This window comes from Lissotriton helveticus, chromosome 7 (genome assembly GCF_964261635.1).
Source record: "Lissotriton helveticus chromosome 7, aLisHel1.1, whole genome shotgun sequence".
NCBI classification, from domain to species: domain Eukaryota; kingdom Metazoa; phylum Chordata; class Amphibia; order Caudata; family Salamandridae; genus Lissotriton; species Lissotriton helveticus.
Window position 1 is genome coordinate 1,739,191,994 of NC_136068.1, and position 17,351 is coordinate 1,739,209,344.

A 17,351-nucleotide genomic window follows, 5' to 3' on the forward strand; every position below is an offset into this window, starting at 1 on the left:
ACAAACAGAGGCATCCCTCTATTCCCATGCCCAGTTATATGATCACCCTGAGCACTCACCAATTAAAGACAGACATGAATATAGACATTAATGAATCGAGATGAAGAAAAAGTAAATGAAAGATAACAGAAAGATGCAGCACAGCCAGCCCCAACTCCATTGGTCAGAAACGGATTCACAAACTGGCAGTCTCAGACATTTCATTCAGGCCGGAGTTGGATGTGTCAAATTTCAGAATGAGATACGCCTCCTTCTGGGAAAGGCGAAGATCAGGATCACCAGTGCCACCCCTGATAACGGCTAAAACAGTCCATCTGATGTCAATACAGGAATGTTTTTGTTGCAGGAAATGAGAGACCAAGGGTGCTGTCATGTTTTTGTTATTGATCCTTGACCGATGTTGGATAATTCTCTGGCGGACCTCCTGCGTGGTTTTACCGATGTACAGCTTCTTGCATGGACATTGTATTGCATACACCGTATACTTGGTCTTACAATTCGTGTGTTTATTGTGGCGCCAAAACTTGTTACCGTCCGTGAACAGCGAGCCTTCTATTGTTAGATCACACACGGAACAAGTGCCGCATTTGCGGTGCCCTTTAACTGGATTAGTCCCAAAAATCGTAGTTTGAGAGTCCCTTTTTGGAGGTGGTCTGGTAGAAGTGATCATTTCACCAATGCTCCTGTTCTTTTTAAGAGCAAAGAGAGGGGCACCTATGTCCGGAAGAATTTCCTGCACCAAATGCCAACTTTTTTTGATGATATTTTGAAGTTGGTTGGTGTGGGGGCCGAATGTGGAAACACATACCATCCTCTCAGTCGCTAGTCTTGGTCTCTTCTCAAGGAGATGTTCCCTGGGTGTCCATCTTGCTCTCTTCATAGAGTGCTTCAAAAGTTTGTGAGGATAGCCTCTTTCTTTCAGCTTCGAGGTCAGGCCTTGTCCATGCAACTCAAACTGCTGGATAGTTGAGCAGTTTCGTCTTACCCGAAGGTACTGTCCATAAGGGAGATTGTCCCGTAAGCTCCGCGGGTGGTAACTCTTATAATGCAATGCATTATTCTTGTCTGTTTTTTTCTGAAACAATGAACACGAAAGCACATTGTCCTTGACTGATATTTCAACATCCAAGAATGGAAGAGATCTTTCATGATAGCTCAAGCTGAATTTTATGTCTGGGCTTCTATCATTCAACCATACATGGAATTCTTCCAGTTGTGTCGACGTTCCATTCCACACGCACCACACGTCATCAATATAACGTAGCCAGGAATGGAACGTCGACACTTGAGCTATCATGAAAGATCTCTTCCATTCTTGGATGTTGAAATATCAGTCAAGGACAATGTGCTTTCGTGTTCATTGTTTCAGAAAAAAACAGACAAGAATAATGCATTGCATTATAAGAGTTACCACCCGCGGAGCTTACGGGACAATCTCCCTTATGGACAGTACCTTCGGGTAAGACGAAACTGCTCAACTATCCAGCAGTTTGAGTTGCATGGACAAGGCCTGACCTCGAAGCTGAAAGAAAGAGGCTATCCTCACAAACTTTTGAAGCACTCTATGAAGAGAGCAAGATGGACACCCAGGGAACATCTCCTTGAGAAGAGACCAAGACTAGCGACTGAGAGGATGGTATGCGTTTCCACATTCGGCCCCCACACCAACCAACTTCAAAATATCATCAAAAAAAGTTGGCATTTGGTGCAGGAAATTCTTCCGGACATAGGTGCCCCTCTCTTTGCTCTTAAAAAGAACAGGAGCATTGGTGAAATGATCACTTCTACCAGACCACCTCCAAAAAGGGACTCTCAAACTACGATTTTTGGGACTAATCCAGTTAAAGGGCACCGCAAATGCGGCACTTGTTCCGTGTGTGATCTAACAATAGAAGGCTCGCTGTTCACGGACGGTAACAAGTTTTGGCGCCACAATGAACACACGAATTGTAAGACCAAGTATACGGTGTATGCAATACAATGTCCATGCAAGAAGCTGTACATCGGTAAAACCACGCAGGAGGTCCGCCAGAGAATTATCCAACATCGGTCAAGGATCAATAACAAAAACATGACAGCACCCTTGGTCTCTCATTTCCTGCAACAAAAACATTCCTGTATTGACATCAGATGGACTGTTTTAGCCGTTATCAGGGGTGGCACTGGTGATCCTGATCTTCGCCTTTCCCAGAAGGAGGCGTATCTCATTCTGAAATTTGACACATCCAACTCCGGCCTGAATGAAATGTCTGAGACTGCCAGTTTGTGAATCCGTTTCTGACCAATGGAGTTGGGGCTGGCTGTGCTGCATCTTTCTGTTATCTTTCATTTACTTTTTCTTCATCTCGATTCATTAATGTCTATATTCATGTCTGTCTTTAATTGGTGAGTGCTCAGGGTGATCATATAACTGGGCATGGGAATAGAGGGATGCCTCTGTTTGTGAATTTGTGCCCTGTTTCACAATTTAAAATTCGGGTTGTGAATATGTATTATGATGCGCTTTCGTTTAAACACGTAATGTTGCAATTGCTGAAAAAAGAAAAAAGAAAAAAGAAAAAATAATATTGTATCTCTTGTAATGCCTCTGTTGATGAATTTGTGCCTTGTTTCATGCTTAAAACTCGGGTTGTGAATATGTATCATGATGCGCTTTCATTTAAACACGTAACTGTGCAACTGCTGAAAAATGAGACGGTACTTCTTGGTATGTCTTTTCTGCCCGGTATGAAAAATGCCACAAGAACTCATGGGTTTCACTACGAGCGTGGTCCGTGTAAACTACATTTTCCAGCATTCCATGAGGCCCTGACTGGCCACTCCCTTCAGTCCTCTGACCTGGTAGTTTTAAATACGTCTGCAAGAAGCGGCTTCCACTCATAGTTGGAACTCCGTGTGTACTTGGCAGATTAATTCCCTTTGAACAAGTAAGTGTCGGCGCTACGCAAAGCACTTCTTCCCGCCACAGTATCTCTGGCCTTTGGACAGTGAGATTAATACGAAATTACTGTCATTCTTTTTGTAGCGAGATTCGGTGACATTGACACCGCCTGCTGGCCTGAACCGGGTTTCGTGCCCAGGCGCCCGCATTGCTCGCTGCGTGTTCTGAGTTCAGGTAGGAATGGTCTCCTTGTTTGTGACTGCCTGGCAGCATTCGGTTTTTATAACCGGTAGTCTCACGGACTTTGGGCCGTTAATTATTTAATTAACTGTGAACTTTGTCTTGTGGCCTCTTCTTTAGCTACCATTATCTGCACTGCAAAATGAGATTGGTCCATCAACCCTGAGTGTGCTTCGCGTTGCGGGCATCACGTTTTCAGCTCTACAGTGTGTAAATTACAGGTATGATACATTTCCATGTAGGGTCCATGTTGATCCATTGGTGTGTTAACTGTCACATACCCTCTGGGTTAGTGATCTTGCTGAGCATTTCTTATATGTTCTTTCAGCCTTGAACGCCTTTTGCGACCTACCAACACTTCGGCAACTCTTGTGGCCTTGTGAAGGTAATTATTTCCCGTGTTTCATTGGAGTCAGAGTAGACTGTCACAGGACTATGAGATATATAATTGACACCTACTCCGTATGTTTTTACAGATCCATTGTCCCCAGTCCCTGTCCTGAAGAGAACCTATAACATCCAGGTTCGAAACGCGTCGACACTTCCACCCTGTGGTAATCTCAAAGGGTGCCGCTAGGATACAACTATTTCCAGCAATTTGGACCCTAGCAGTGTAACCCTCAAGAAATACTTGACCACAGGTCTTGGTAGACAGGCAGGCACCCATTTCCACCTTGATCCCGCCTGTCCCTTGGCTTTAATGTTCTAAGGACTGGTTTTCCTTTTGTGTTTCTCGCATTATTTGCACTGTATATAACTGCAATTCAATTGAATCAGTATATGCTTTAGTGTTTTGGTGTGTCACTATTTGTTTTGTGTGATTCGATTGATGTAAATATTGTATATGTAAAAAACTGCACTTGTAGATACTGTGTACATGAACCCACTGTTCTGATGGTCATTTTGTTTGTGCTTGTTTTGAACTTTGAGAAACTTTGAAAAAATGATAAAATAAATGTATTTGGAATTATAATCCAGTGGTCACGTGGTACGTCTTGACTGCGTGGCTGTAGAATTTTCGTGATATTTTTCCTGTCCAGCCAACTTTTTCTGTTTTCCCTGTTGTTGAGATCCGGGCTGGGTAGAGGTAGGATCCAAAACCTTCATTGTTTCCCTGCTTTCACAGTAGTGGGCACTGCGTTTCAACTTCTGCAGAAAATATTGAAACCACAAAACTTCCACTGCTGAAGAACAACAAATTAAACAACACATAAAAGCTTCTCAGAGCTCCGCTGCATTTAGAGCAGGTTGCCACTGTTGGAACCTTTTTCTGTTTCTCCCATTCTCTCCTGGAATAGCTTTTTTTTTATCTTGCCTAGGACGGTGCACATGCTTTATCACTTGCAAGAGATATTGTTTACCAGAAGGGGCTTGGAGGCCACCCACTGCTTACTATTCGTTGTCTTTGCTACTTTTATTGCTGCTTCCTAACTGGCCAGCGCATGCCAATTTTACTTCCACTTCTTTTGTGTGGAGCATGGACCAAATGCTGATTGTTTCATTATGAATAGTGTCCTTCCGTTGCTCATGCTGCGATTGACGTTCTATTTTATATATTTTTTCTTGCTTCCCAGGTGCTGCTTCTTCCACCCTCCTCATCAGTGTTGCTTTACCCCCACCCACCCGCTTTTTGTCCCTGTTGTTGTACAACACCGCTAAATGTCATTAGAAAGTCAGTTGCCCTTTCATAAGCGAGACCTATTGGTTTTGCCAATGCTTGTTGTGTCTTTGAGGTGTTGAAATAGGCATCCGAAAAGAAAGCTGAGTTGAATATGGTTCTTCCTCAGTGATACCATTAGGCTAATGTGTAGGCGCCAACTTGGCTTTAAAAGGCTCCAAATTACTGTTATTAGAATTTTTCCTGTGCTGAGAAACATATTGAAATAGCATTGGATCTGTGGGAAAACAGCAATGGGGAATCTTCCTTAAGATAAGTACCTTTTTCTTTCTTTTCCAAAACACAGAGCAACTTCTCTTCCTGGAGGAAGATGGAAGCCAACGAAAAAATGTTTTGCCGGTTTAGGAGCAGCACACAAGCTCTCCTTTCTCTGGTCATCTCCATCTGGAACAAATTACAAACAAGGCAGCCTTACTTTCAAATGACACTGTGTCCAAAACTACTCACCTGTCCAGATAATGGACTACATATTGGACAATTAATTTAGTTGGCACTGCTGATGATTTAGCAGCACCCTCAGTTTTGCACAAGAGTATACGTCCCTCTCCAGAAATAATTGAGCCCACAACCAATATAATTTGGTCTTTAGAAGATAAAGATAGGAAAAAAGAGATGTTTCACCCAAAAGTTCCTTTGAGCCCAGTTGGTGGTCCCAAAGAATAGAATTCTGCAAAATCCTCCTCCAAAGGCTAGCATTCTTAATTTTGTTTAACTCACGGCATGAGAAATGAACGACCACATATAGAGTCCAGATTTGGTCTCCTTCCTGGCGTACATATATGTTTTATTAAACTGTTAGCATCCTAATTCTTTCTTAGGTCACCACACATGGCAAATTCATTTCACATCAATATTTAGAATTCTGCTACCAGTCCGCACTGTATCTGCTGTAATGCACATTTATCATCTTTTAAACTATTTAGGCATCCTTACATGCATGTGTGGCCACACATCTGCTGGTATTCTGTGATTTGCAGTTGGATTTCACTGGAATCTAGAAAAAAAGACAGGGTATTCTGCAGACTTAATTTCAAAGAAGATGGTAATTGAAACCAATTCAGTAGTGTATATTCCCTCAATCAATGGCTAATGTTCTCCGTATCTATGAGATGTACGGATGCTCTACCTCCTTGAGAAGATCTTCTTGTCTCATGGGGGGAGATTATCCGAATCTGTGATATATTATTCTTTTTGGATGATCCATCTGTATTTCCCTGTTTATGGCTTGTGTCCCCTGGTGCAGCCTTTAAAAGTACCATTGAGTTGTTTCCCTGTAATGTTTGGCCTCATGTGGACAATGGATGTAGTACTGCTTGTGGCAGAAAGCAAGTATGTAGCATGTTTTACTGATATTTAACCTGTTCTTAAATACTTCCACTTTGGCAAGAGGAAGCAGGGCCATCAGCGATGCCTCAACAACTGCAAACGTTTCTGTAATCTACCGGATCCTTCGGGAGTGCCGTAGGACCGCTTTACTTTTCCTTTGGCAGCACACTATCACCTGTAAGAGGCCACATCACGCTTTACCACTGCTGATGGAGGAGCAGCTGTCCAGATTGTGGAGTACGGTTATTTCTAACCTTTCCTGTTGCATCCTCCAATATGCTACCCATATCATAAAATCTCAGGGAGAACCACTTTTCCATGCTCCTAGGAGAAGCTCTAGCTCTCTTAGCCAAAGGAGCCACAGAAAGTGTGCCGGTGTCCGATATCAGACTGGCTATTACTCCTGTTACTTTCTGATGCAGAAAAAGGGTGGATGCCTTGGTGAGATCTTTGATCCACACCCTTTCAACCTTTTCTTCTGGAATGAAAAGTTTAAATTGCTTATTTTGGGTTAAGTTCTTTCTTCCCTTGACCCAAGAGACTTGATGAACGATTCCCACATCCCTATCGTGCAGTTCCACAAACGCTACCTGCAGTTTCAGGTAGTTCCAGGGCATTTTCCGTTGCCCCAGTATTTGAACTTTAATGGATTCCCATGGCTTGTATCATTCCCCGTCGTCGGAATGGGAGTCTCAGTAAAAAAAATAACATAGCAGTAGGTACAAAAGAGAAAGAAAAAAGGCCTAGACCTCATTCCCTTTTGTAGCATATCCGCCTCTTTTTGTAAAAGAGACCAAACTAAGCATCAGCCAATCAGAAGAGCCTCACACCGTAGAACCCCAAAAAAGGAACCTCAGAGCCTCAGATTTTCTACTGCACGTTGTGCTTAGGGAGTCTCCTTAGAGCTCTGCTCATATTCTACTCTATTTGAGGATTTCTTTAACTTTTTTCTTCAGGATTGTTAGGTATTTCTTCTGAAATGTCTGACAAGGAGAGGAAATCCCTTTTCAAGTCATGTTCCACCTGTGGCAAGAAGAGGCTGTATGTGGAGGACAGGCATAAGGACTGTATATATTGCCTGTATCCAGATCATAAGGCTGCGGACTGCAAGATCTGCCGCACCTTCTCTTCAAAGACCCTCCGGGACCTCGAGGGTTGCCTCCTCACTTGGGTCCAGAAATTGAAGTCCAGAAAAGGCACGGTGTCAAGAGACAGGGAGGACTCTTCTTCTGCAACATCATCCAGAAGGTCAGTCAAAAGGTGTAGGGCTTCCCCTTCACCTTCTGTGAGCATCCAGTTAAGGCCTCAAAAAAGACCCGTGTGAGTCTGAGGGCCAAAGTCCTGTTAAATCTCCTCACCACGATGTAAAGGAGAGGGAAGGACCATCTACGCCTTCAGCAGTAGTGGAGACTGCTACAACTTTTAAGAAACCATCTTCTCTGTCATCTGAGAAGTCAGAGAAAAGCTCCAAGTCGTCGTCGACGCAGCAGAAGGCTCCGTCGACGAAGGCGTCTAAATCTAAGGTGACGAAAGTTATATCGTCGACGGGCTCGTCGATGGTACAGTCGGCGTCTACAGGATCATCATCGACGACGGTGACAGTGACGTCGACGAGGATGTTGACGGGGATATCAACGACGGCAGCGATGAACGAGGATTTCGTCGACGACACCGTCGTGCTTTGATGACGACAACCATGACGACGACGGCGGCGGGATTGTCGACTGTCTCGTCGACGGCAGTGTCGAGGACGCCCATCTCGTCATCGACAGTCCACTCGTCGACAGTGACTCTTCCATTGATGACATCGACGACGAGTTTATCTACTCCATCGACCACGGTACCGTTGACGATGCAGTCGTCGACGGAGAAAATTACTGTTTCCTTGAAAAGGATAACTCCGGACATGACGTCTCCAAGGAGGGTTACCCCCTTGCCTCTCGCTTTGTTACTGGAAGAGGATTCTGATGAGGATGATCACGACTCTTTTGGGTATGCTCACAGTACCTCTCAACTGCTGGTAAAATGTCAGGAAACGGATTCTGAAGGCGAGTTTCTTCATGAATGTTCTTACTAACACTCTTCTCAACATCAGGAGACCGCAGGACAGGAGATGGTGGCTGTTCCTTCCTCACTCTTGGCGGATCTCCATAGCATGCTGCAGGACTATAGGACCAGGTTCTCTCAGGTTAGAACTCAGGCTGCCTCTGTCTCGGCAGTTCAATCCATACCTGTCCCCACGACTCCAATGATGGTTTCTCCAGAGTTACCAATCCAGGTGTTCTCTCAGCCACAAACCCCTGCTTCAAATATACCTCCAGCACTACCGGACGTTCAGGATGATTCCTCGGATGAGGATCAGAATATTGATAACAGGCCTAATCAAGGCTAAGAGTGGGATGAGTATATGATCCCGGATCCAGCGTCGCCTAGTCCAGACCTAGTGGATTCTCTCCCAGCGCATGTCGGGTTTTCCATAAGCTGATGGAGAGAGCATCTAGTAGGTTCAAGCTACCTATGCCTTCCGTACAGACGAAGTGTTTCCTCTATGACTTTAAAGAGCCCTATAGGAAGTTGACCCAATCTATACCCATTGTGGAGCATGTGTGAGATGAGGGTCTAAAGGCGATGTAAAACCCGACTGCGGTTATTCCGGTCCTACCACGCCTGGAAAAGAAATATAAAGCCCCTGAAGATGGTCCGGCGTCCTTGACTGGGCAACCAAAACCAGACTCTGTGATATCGCAGGCGGCACAGAGGAAGTCCCGCAACCCTTCGGCACCCCTTACTACAACTCCTGATAAGGAGGGCAGGCGACTTGATAATACAGGAAAAAGGTTCTCTTCAATGGCTAGTCTCCTGGTGCGAGCGGCAAATGCTTTGGTGATACTGGGCAGGTATGATCGCCAATTATGGTGTGACCTATCACCTTATTTGGAACAACTTCCCCAGGAGGCCAGAGGTGAAGCCAAAAAGATACTACAAGAAGGGGAAGCAACATCGACTGAGGTGATAGATTGTACCATGAAAACATTGCCACTGCGGCTTTTCGTTCATTGGCTGGGGCAGCAGTTCTTCGTCGCCAAGGATGGCTCAGAGCGACGTGGTTCAGGCCGGAGGTCCAGAATAAGATCTTGGACCTCCCTTTTGATGGAGAGGCATTATTCGGAAAACACATTGATGATGCCCTCCAAGAAATAAAGAAGGATACAGAGACGGCTAGATCTCTTGGCACACTTCAATACCGGAAAGCTCCTTTCAGGGGTGCCAGAGGAAGGAGTACCACATCATACAGAGGCTCATACCAGCAGCAAAGATACTCTTCATACAGGTCAACGTCGCAATCATACCGTCAGCCCTATCTCCAAAAGCAAGATCAAGCCTAGTCTTTCTCGAGATCGAATGCGAGAGGGAAGCAGAAACATCAGGGACGTGATACGTCCAAGAGGCAATAGCGGCGTTCTGGCTCTGCCTGCTGTACCCACCTCCACGACAACATCTGTAGGAGGCAGGGTATCTCAATACCTCCACAACTGGACACTGATAACATCAGACTGTTGGGTGCTCAACATCCTTCGAAAGGGCCATACTTTGGAGTTTACACAAATTTCACCTTCCAAGCCCTCTGCTGCCATTCCTTCAAAACCTCTGCGTCTCTTGTAGCTCGAAGTTCATCATCAAAGGAGCTGTGGAGCTAGTCCCCTTATCTCAAAGAGGGGAAGGATTCTATTCCAGGTTCTTCCTGGTAAAAAAGACGCTGGAGAAATGGCGCCCTATTTTAGATCTCAGGGAGCTAAACACCTATCTCATTTCCCAATCCTTTCGGATGGTTTCACTTCAGGATATCTTACGTCTCATCAATCCAGGGGATTTCATGGCCACTCTCGATCTCGAAGATGCGCATTTTCACATACCCATTCACCCAGCGCACAGGAGGTTTCTTCGGTTTACAGTAGCCAAGAGCCACTTTCAATTCAGGGTTTTGCCCTTCGGACTTCGCTCTGCCCCAAGGATCTTTACCAAGGTGCTGGCACCAGTGGCAGATTTCCTACGGAAACATAATTTTCAGGTCTTCCGATACCTGGACTACTGGTTGCTGAAGACCCCGTCCAGGGAGGCTGCGAGGGAAGCTGTCAACGCATGTATGAACCTATTCCAGAATGTGGGTCTTACTCTCAACAAAGAGAAATCATCTCTGATTCCGTCCAGGACGGCGCGTTTCCTGGGGGTCGTCTTGGACACAACTCCCAACAAGGCCTTTCCATCCCTAGAAAGGCAGGAAAAACTGCAATCCATGGCGCTGTTATTGAGGAAAAGAAAGTGTCTTTCAGTACGCCGTTACAAATCCCTTCTGGCAGTGATCTCTTCATGCATTCCTTTAATACCTCATTACAGATTACGAATGCGATCTCTTCAGGAACAGCTAGACAAACAATGGAGGCAAGTTCACGGCTCATTCGACAACAAGGTGATGATTACTGTGGCAATGAAAAGAGCAGCTTTGTGGTGGACGAAGCAAGAAAACCTTTCCCAAGGTCTATCCTTCGTAAGCAATCCAGTTCCTCAAGTGGTGACGACGGATGCTTCACTGGACGGCTGGGGTGCGGTGCTACAGGATCTTTGTCAGCGGGCATTGGTTGCCCCAGCACCTTCTTTTTCACATCAACCTCCTAGAACTCAGGGCTATCAGACTGACACTACAGGCGTTTCTCCTGCGACTGCAGGGATCGGCGGTTCTCGCTCACACGGACAACACCACGGACATGCACTACATAAACAAGGAAGGGGGTACCAGATCTCTTCCGTTATCTCAAGAGGCCCAGAAGATTTGGGAATGGGCTATTCTTCACAGAATATCGCTGCAGGCAGAACATCTCCGAGGAGTCCTAAAGGAAAAGGTGGACAGACTCAGCAGGCTGTCGTCAGTCAGCCACGAATGGAAACTGAACCAGACGGTCTTAGAGGAGATTTTTCAACGGTGGGGCAAACCCTCAATAGTTCAATTTGCTACCCGATCAACAAGAAATGCCGGTTTTACGCAAGCAGGTTTCACCATTGTGGATCATTAGGGAATGCGCTTTCGATAGCTTGGTCAAGAGCATTTGTGTACGCCTTTCACCCCATTCCGGTGATCCCGAGGCTTCTCAGGAAGATCAAAGCGGAACCGTGCAAGATGATCTTAATTGCTCCTGCTAGGCCGAGACAGTTCTGGTTCACGGAGCTTCACCTTCTGTCTCTGGTTCCTCCACTTCCTTTACGGGCGATTCCGGATCTTCTCACGATGTCCCACAGGCAGATTTGGCATCCGGATCCGAATCCGGATTCATTGCACCTGACTGCATGGCTCCTGAGCAGCGAGAATTCATAAAGCTTCCCATCTCGAATGAAGTAAGAGAAGTTCTGTCTCAAGCTAGAGCCCCTTCCACTAACAAAACTTACCTATTGAAATGGAAAATATTTTGCATTTGGTGCCGGAAGGAAAGTGTTGACCCTTTCTATTCTCAGCCTCATCAACTTCTACTGTATCTCTTGTCCTTGGCTAAGACAGGATTGGCTCATTCATCCATAAAAGTTCACTTGGCAGCGATCTCTCGCTACGGACGCACTGCATCTGGACCTTCTCTCTGGTCATCCAGGATCATTAAACCGTTTCTCAAGGGTTTATTCCGAGTCTTTTCCCCGGCGAAGCCTCCGCCTCCTACTTGGCATTTGAATTTGGTTCTTGCACAGCTCATGAAAAATCACTTCGAACTGATTCATCGGGCGGACATGAAATTTCTTTCTTGGAAATTGGCTCTTCTTCTTGCCCTCACATCGGCAAGACGCATTGGGGAATTACAGGCTCTCACAATACAGGAACCTTTTCTCCAGTTCAAAAGAAATACTGTCATTTTAAGAACTAATCCGAGGTTCATTCCAAAAGTGCCTTCAGACTTTCACCTAAATGAACCTGTAATTCTCAAATATTTTTTTCCTCGCCCTTACACACCAGCGGAGAGATGACTTCATTCTCTGGATGTGTAGCGGTGCTTGAAATTTTTTTTGTATCGCACCAAAGGGTTTCATAAATCTACTCAATTATTCATCGCTTTTGGTGGTCCTCGTAAGGGCCTTCCACTATCAAAGCAGAGTATTACAAGATGGATCTCCAGTGCCATTCTATACTGCCATTCAACAGCGGGTAAGCCGCTGGACAGCAGGATTAGAGCACACTCCATAAGATCCGTGGCTTCATCTACAGCTCTCTTCGCGGGAGTACACATCGGAGACCTTTGCAGAGCTGCATCTTGGAGCAGCGTGCATACCTTTACGAAGCATTACTGCCTGGAATCCTTGACACAGGAAGACACGGCTGTGGGCCAGGCAGTCCTGAGGATCCTCTTCCACTAATTGGCGAGCTTTCCCTACTATCCCTCCTTCCTATTTTTGCACATTTTGTATTTACTGTTAGTACAGATTGTTATTCTATCTATGGTTTATATCTTCTCCTATGAGAGTACGGATACTTACATGTCTATATATTTATGTCACAAAATGTGCTCTATTGCTTACTGCTAGCTACTCTGTTACAAGCTATGGGAATTTATGAACGTTCCAATACTGGGGCAAGAAAACAAGTTACTTACCTGTAACTTTGCTTCCCCAGTATTGGTAACTTTCATAGATTTCCATGCGCCCACCCTCCTCCCCGGGGAAAGCTCAGCCTTCAGCAGATGTGGTCACTGTTACACAACGGCTACGAAAATCTGAGGCTCTGAGGTTCCTTCATGAGGGTTCTTTTGGGTGAGGCTCTTCTGATTGGCTGATGCTTAGTTTGGTGTCTTTTACAAAAAGAGGCGGATATGCTACAAAAGGGAATGAGGCCTAGGCCTTTTTTCTTTCTCTTTTGTACCTACTGCTATGTTATTTTTGTTACCGAGACTCCCATTCCGACGACGGGGAATGATACAAGCCATAGGAATCTATGAAAGTTACCAATACTGGGGAACCAAAGTTACAGGTAAGTAACTTGTTTTCTTCACCCTGTTCCCCTTTGGCATTACCAGCGCACCTCGGGTGTTCACAAAGGAGATGGTGGTGATTGCAGCCCATCTACAGAAGGTGGGGAATACCAGTCTTCCCATACCTTGATGACTGGCTACTGAAAGCCGGTTTGCCCCAAGCATTCATAAGCTACCTCTGGACGACGGCTGACCTGTTGACATTAACTAGTTGAAGTCACACCTGACTCCTTTACAACTGCTCCCCTCTTGTGAAACCGTCCTGGGTACTGTGATTTTCGTAGCTTCTCTTCCACCTCAACGAGTTCAGGATATTCTGGCTGCAATCCCAATGTTTCAACCCCTGACCTAGGTCTCTGTGTTCTCCTGCATCCTGGTCGTGGGCCATGCCTGGTGGCTCATGTGGGCTCTGCAGTGGTGTCTGAAGTATGTGAGCTGAGGTGTCTATCTGAGTCCATTCTGAATTGGGGGAGGAGACTGCAAAAGACCTGCAGTGGTGGATATTTGACTGCAATTGAATCAGCGACAGACCCTCTCCCTACCCCACTCAGTGCTCATGGTCATGACAAATGCATTGTTGCTGGGTTGGGGTGGCCACTTGCGAGAAGTTGAGAATCAGAGGACTTAGGTCTCCGGACTCTACATCAACATTCTGGAGTTGAGAGCGATTCACTTGGCACTGATTGCATTCCTCCTGATCATTAGGAGAGAATGGGTACAGGTTCTCTCAGACAACACAACCACTGTGTGGTATTGCAACAAAAAGCATGTGGCGGGGTTGTGGGTCCTACGCCAGGAGGCTCTATGTCTCTGGAAGTGGCTGAGCACTCGGGATTTCCCGAATCTACCAGCACATGGCACCTTTAGAAAGCAGAACAGTTGCTAAGAGGCCCATGAATGACGGTTGCACTCTGAAGTTGGCATGTTGGTACAGGGCTCCTTCCAGCAATAGGAAGAACCTTGACTCAACCTATTTGTCACTGAAGAGAGCATGCAGTGTCCAGAATTTCGGTGTGTTGGAGTTCCAAGGCAGTGCCCACTCTAGTGGGACCATAGTTTCATTCTTACTTAACTGATGTGTACTTCTTTGGAAATTATGCACAGCTATCTTCTTTGTCGGTTGACCATTAAGAAAGTATTCCTCATCGCCATTACATCTGCAAGGCAATTGAGTGAACTTCAGGCCCTGTCTGTCCAATAGCCATACACATCACTCTTCCTAGAAAAATTGGTCTTCCGGATGAAAGTGGCTTTCCTGCCAAAGTTGATATACTCTTCCACATCGGCCAATCCATCAACCTGGCTTTCTATGCACCACCTCACCCCTCTAAGGAAGAGGAACACCTCCACCGTCTTGACCCCAAAGAGTCCTCAGTTTTTACATTGTTCTAACCTGCGATGATCAATTGTTTGTGGGCTTTTCTGGTGCGAAAAAAGGAAACCGGTGCAAAAGAGATCCATCACAAGATAGATTGTGCTTTGTATTAAGATCTGCTATGGGCTAGCCAGCAGCAACCCCCATAAGACTTTCCATCAGTAATGTTATCAATGGTGTCATGAGTGATGTAATATGTGAGGTCCTAATCCGTGCATGGTGAGGCTGCGAGTTATAGTTAATCCAGTTATCTATAACTGGTGAATACCAGTGGGGGGTTTTTTGGTTTAAAATTTTACTTTTAAATAGACATTTTCACGTCACTTTAACCTTTGCCATATTCAGTGAATTTGTAAGTTTTTTTTGCCATAAAGTAATATACTATTACCATTTGTAACTATGCTAAACCACCCACATGCCATGCCCCACCAAAGACCATGCATGGCATGGGGTTGGCTGCAGCTCTGCTCCCAACTCCTCGCAGGAGGCCACTTCCTGGCGCACGGTTTGCTGTATGGCCAACCATCCGTATGTGGCCAACATGCCACACCTTTGTTTTTCATTTTTTATTGGTTTTCCGATCTGGCAGGAGCCAGCGCGGGACACCATGCTCCCGTGAGATGTCCTAGGATTTCGACAACCCCATTTTTTAAAGTTAAGTTTGGCCCCACCAGATATGGGAGGGTTCAGGGTATCCCTATCCTGCCCCCTTATAACTTAGTTATCCGAAAAATTATAAATGTTCTGGACACTAAGTCCATGTGTCCTTTAACAGCAGCTGCAACTTTTCTCTTCATGTTGCAGCTGTTATGTACCCCCAACCTAGGCTTAAATAGCTAAATGACCTTTCACCTACATTTGTCCTACGTTTCTAGCACTGATTTTTTTATCCAGTTATGTGCTGAATAAATGTAGATTGGTTTCCTCAAAACTAGCCTCATTTATTATGCATGAGGATTCTTAGAAATGTCCCCTGCACATGACGTACATAACAGGATTAACATACTCTGTGTAAAAGTCATGGTCATCTTCATCCTAGGGCGAAAGAACTACATTGAATAGTTGCAAGAATTGATTTAGGCTCATTTACATAATCATACTCAAAACATATTGATTGTGTTGGGAACCATGAGGCTATCTTTTTGGTATAAAATAACCATACCTTCACTAGATAGAGAAGAATCTTCCACACTCACACAAGACACTAAAGTCCCGGCCTGATGAAGCTACAACACGCAGCTGTCTGACATCCCTTGCAGGGTCCCACTCGAGTCCAAGACAGGGTCCTTCATTCTCTGTCATCAGGTAATGGGGATGGCTCTTTTCTAGGGGATTCTTGGCTTTACACCCACATACATGCTAGGTACACTGAGGAATGGTCCGCATCGTAGGAGTACGCATGACCACTGTCGTGTTCATATGCCTTCATATATTCACTGTTTTGGCACCATGTTAGAATTCTGTCTTCTATTTACTCTGTTGGTGCTTGTAATCTTTTACATTTGCTTCTGTCTAATGGTTGTCGTAGCAAACATGTTTTATACTACAATGATGCTTGTTCAATAAATACTTATAGAAAACCGTCCCCATTGTTTATTCAGTGTATCTCTCTGAGACAAAGTGAGCATGATTGAGCGAAAAGTACTGTACTGTTTAAATAATCCCTGAAGAAACAAGTGTCATGTTTGATAGGTGCCAGAAACTATTCGCTCCTTGGTAAGGTTAGGGGACTTATGGTGGCACTGTGAGCTAGCTGGTCTAAAGGGCTCACATATCCTTTGGGGGTGTCTGGAATCAGTCTAGACACCAATCCCTTAGTTTATGGTGTCCAAACACGCAGATCCTTTGTATTTTTAGGAACTACACAACACAGCCAGACAGTTGGAGTGTGAGCTCCCACTAAGGTGTAAGGTGGCCAAAAGAGTCCCGCCGGCCAAAACATATTGCTTTATTTTTGGAAGCTGTGTGCCCGCAGGACTCTGCGTACCCAACTGTCTAGATATCTATACATTTTGAACATTAATTACTCAAACTCCTGAACATTTTTACACCAAATCACAAAAAAACATGCTTTCTGGATAAAAATCTATCTTTCTGCTACACTTAATGTAATTCCATTCAACCATTTTGGTTATAGCGCTGTTTAAAAATCCTGGAGGAAATTACAATGGAAAATTGTGTTGTTGGACTCCTCACCTTTTTCTTGTCCCGCATTTGACGTATCACTCTGAAACTTTCCAGGAAGGAGAGGAGTTCAGGTGGATGAACCTCTTTTTAAAGTTTCATGAAAAGTCATCACAGTGCCAATGTTATTTGAAAATCAAAAAATCTACTTCTTATTGTAACTAGGTCCTAACTATAACTACACAGAGTATATATCTGAAAATAAAAATGACCTGGATAAAGCAAGAAAAGCTAAAATCATCAGCTAAAGGATTTTCACCGTATAAAGGCCGCAACGTTATGTGCCCTCTTAGATCTCATGATACCAACTGCAGCATATTCTGTGCTAAATTTACCAAAATAAATTTGTCCAAATAATCCCAAAGTTAAGGTAAAAACAACATTGCAGCATATATACGAGCTTTGCTGTCTGAAAGAAACCAGTTCTGGGTTGTTTGTGTTCTGGCTCAGGGAAGTCCTGGACTGGCAGTTTGGACTTGACTGTTCCAATTGGACCAAGTTCAAAAATATTATGCATAACTGACGAGATATGGTGGGCAAAAGAATGATGAGTTGGCATGCTTTCTTGAGCGATTGGCAGTGTTTAGACTTATTGATAGCATTCCTCCCATCATCTTTTGTGTGTTTGATGTACTCCGTAAGTGTCACGTGTATGCCCCTTCGTGG

At 44.9% G+C, this 17,351-nt stretch overlaps 1 protein-coding gene and 1 long non-coding RNA gene across 3 annotated transcripts in view; both read left to right on the plus strand.

Moving 5' to 3' along the window:
• Nucleotides 1-17,351, plus strand: part of ETFB (electron transfer flavoprotein subunit beta) — a 528,490-nt gene that overhangs the window by 510,121 nt on the left and 1,018 nt on the right. The window lies entirely within an intron of this gene.
• On the plus strand, nucleotides 3,026-4,182 carry LOC144767665 (uncharacterized). Its single transcript, XR_013598302.1, has 4 exons — nucleotides 3,026-3,115; nucleotides 3,242-3,342; nucleotides 3,450-3,506; nucleotides 3,598-4,182. It is a non-coding gene; the product is annotated as an uncharacterized LOC144767665 (long non-coding RNA).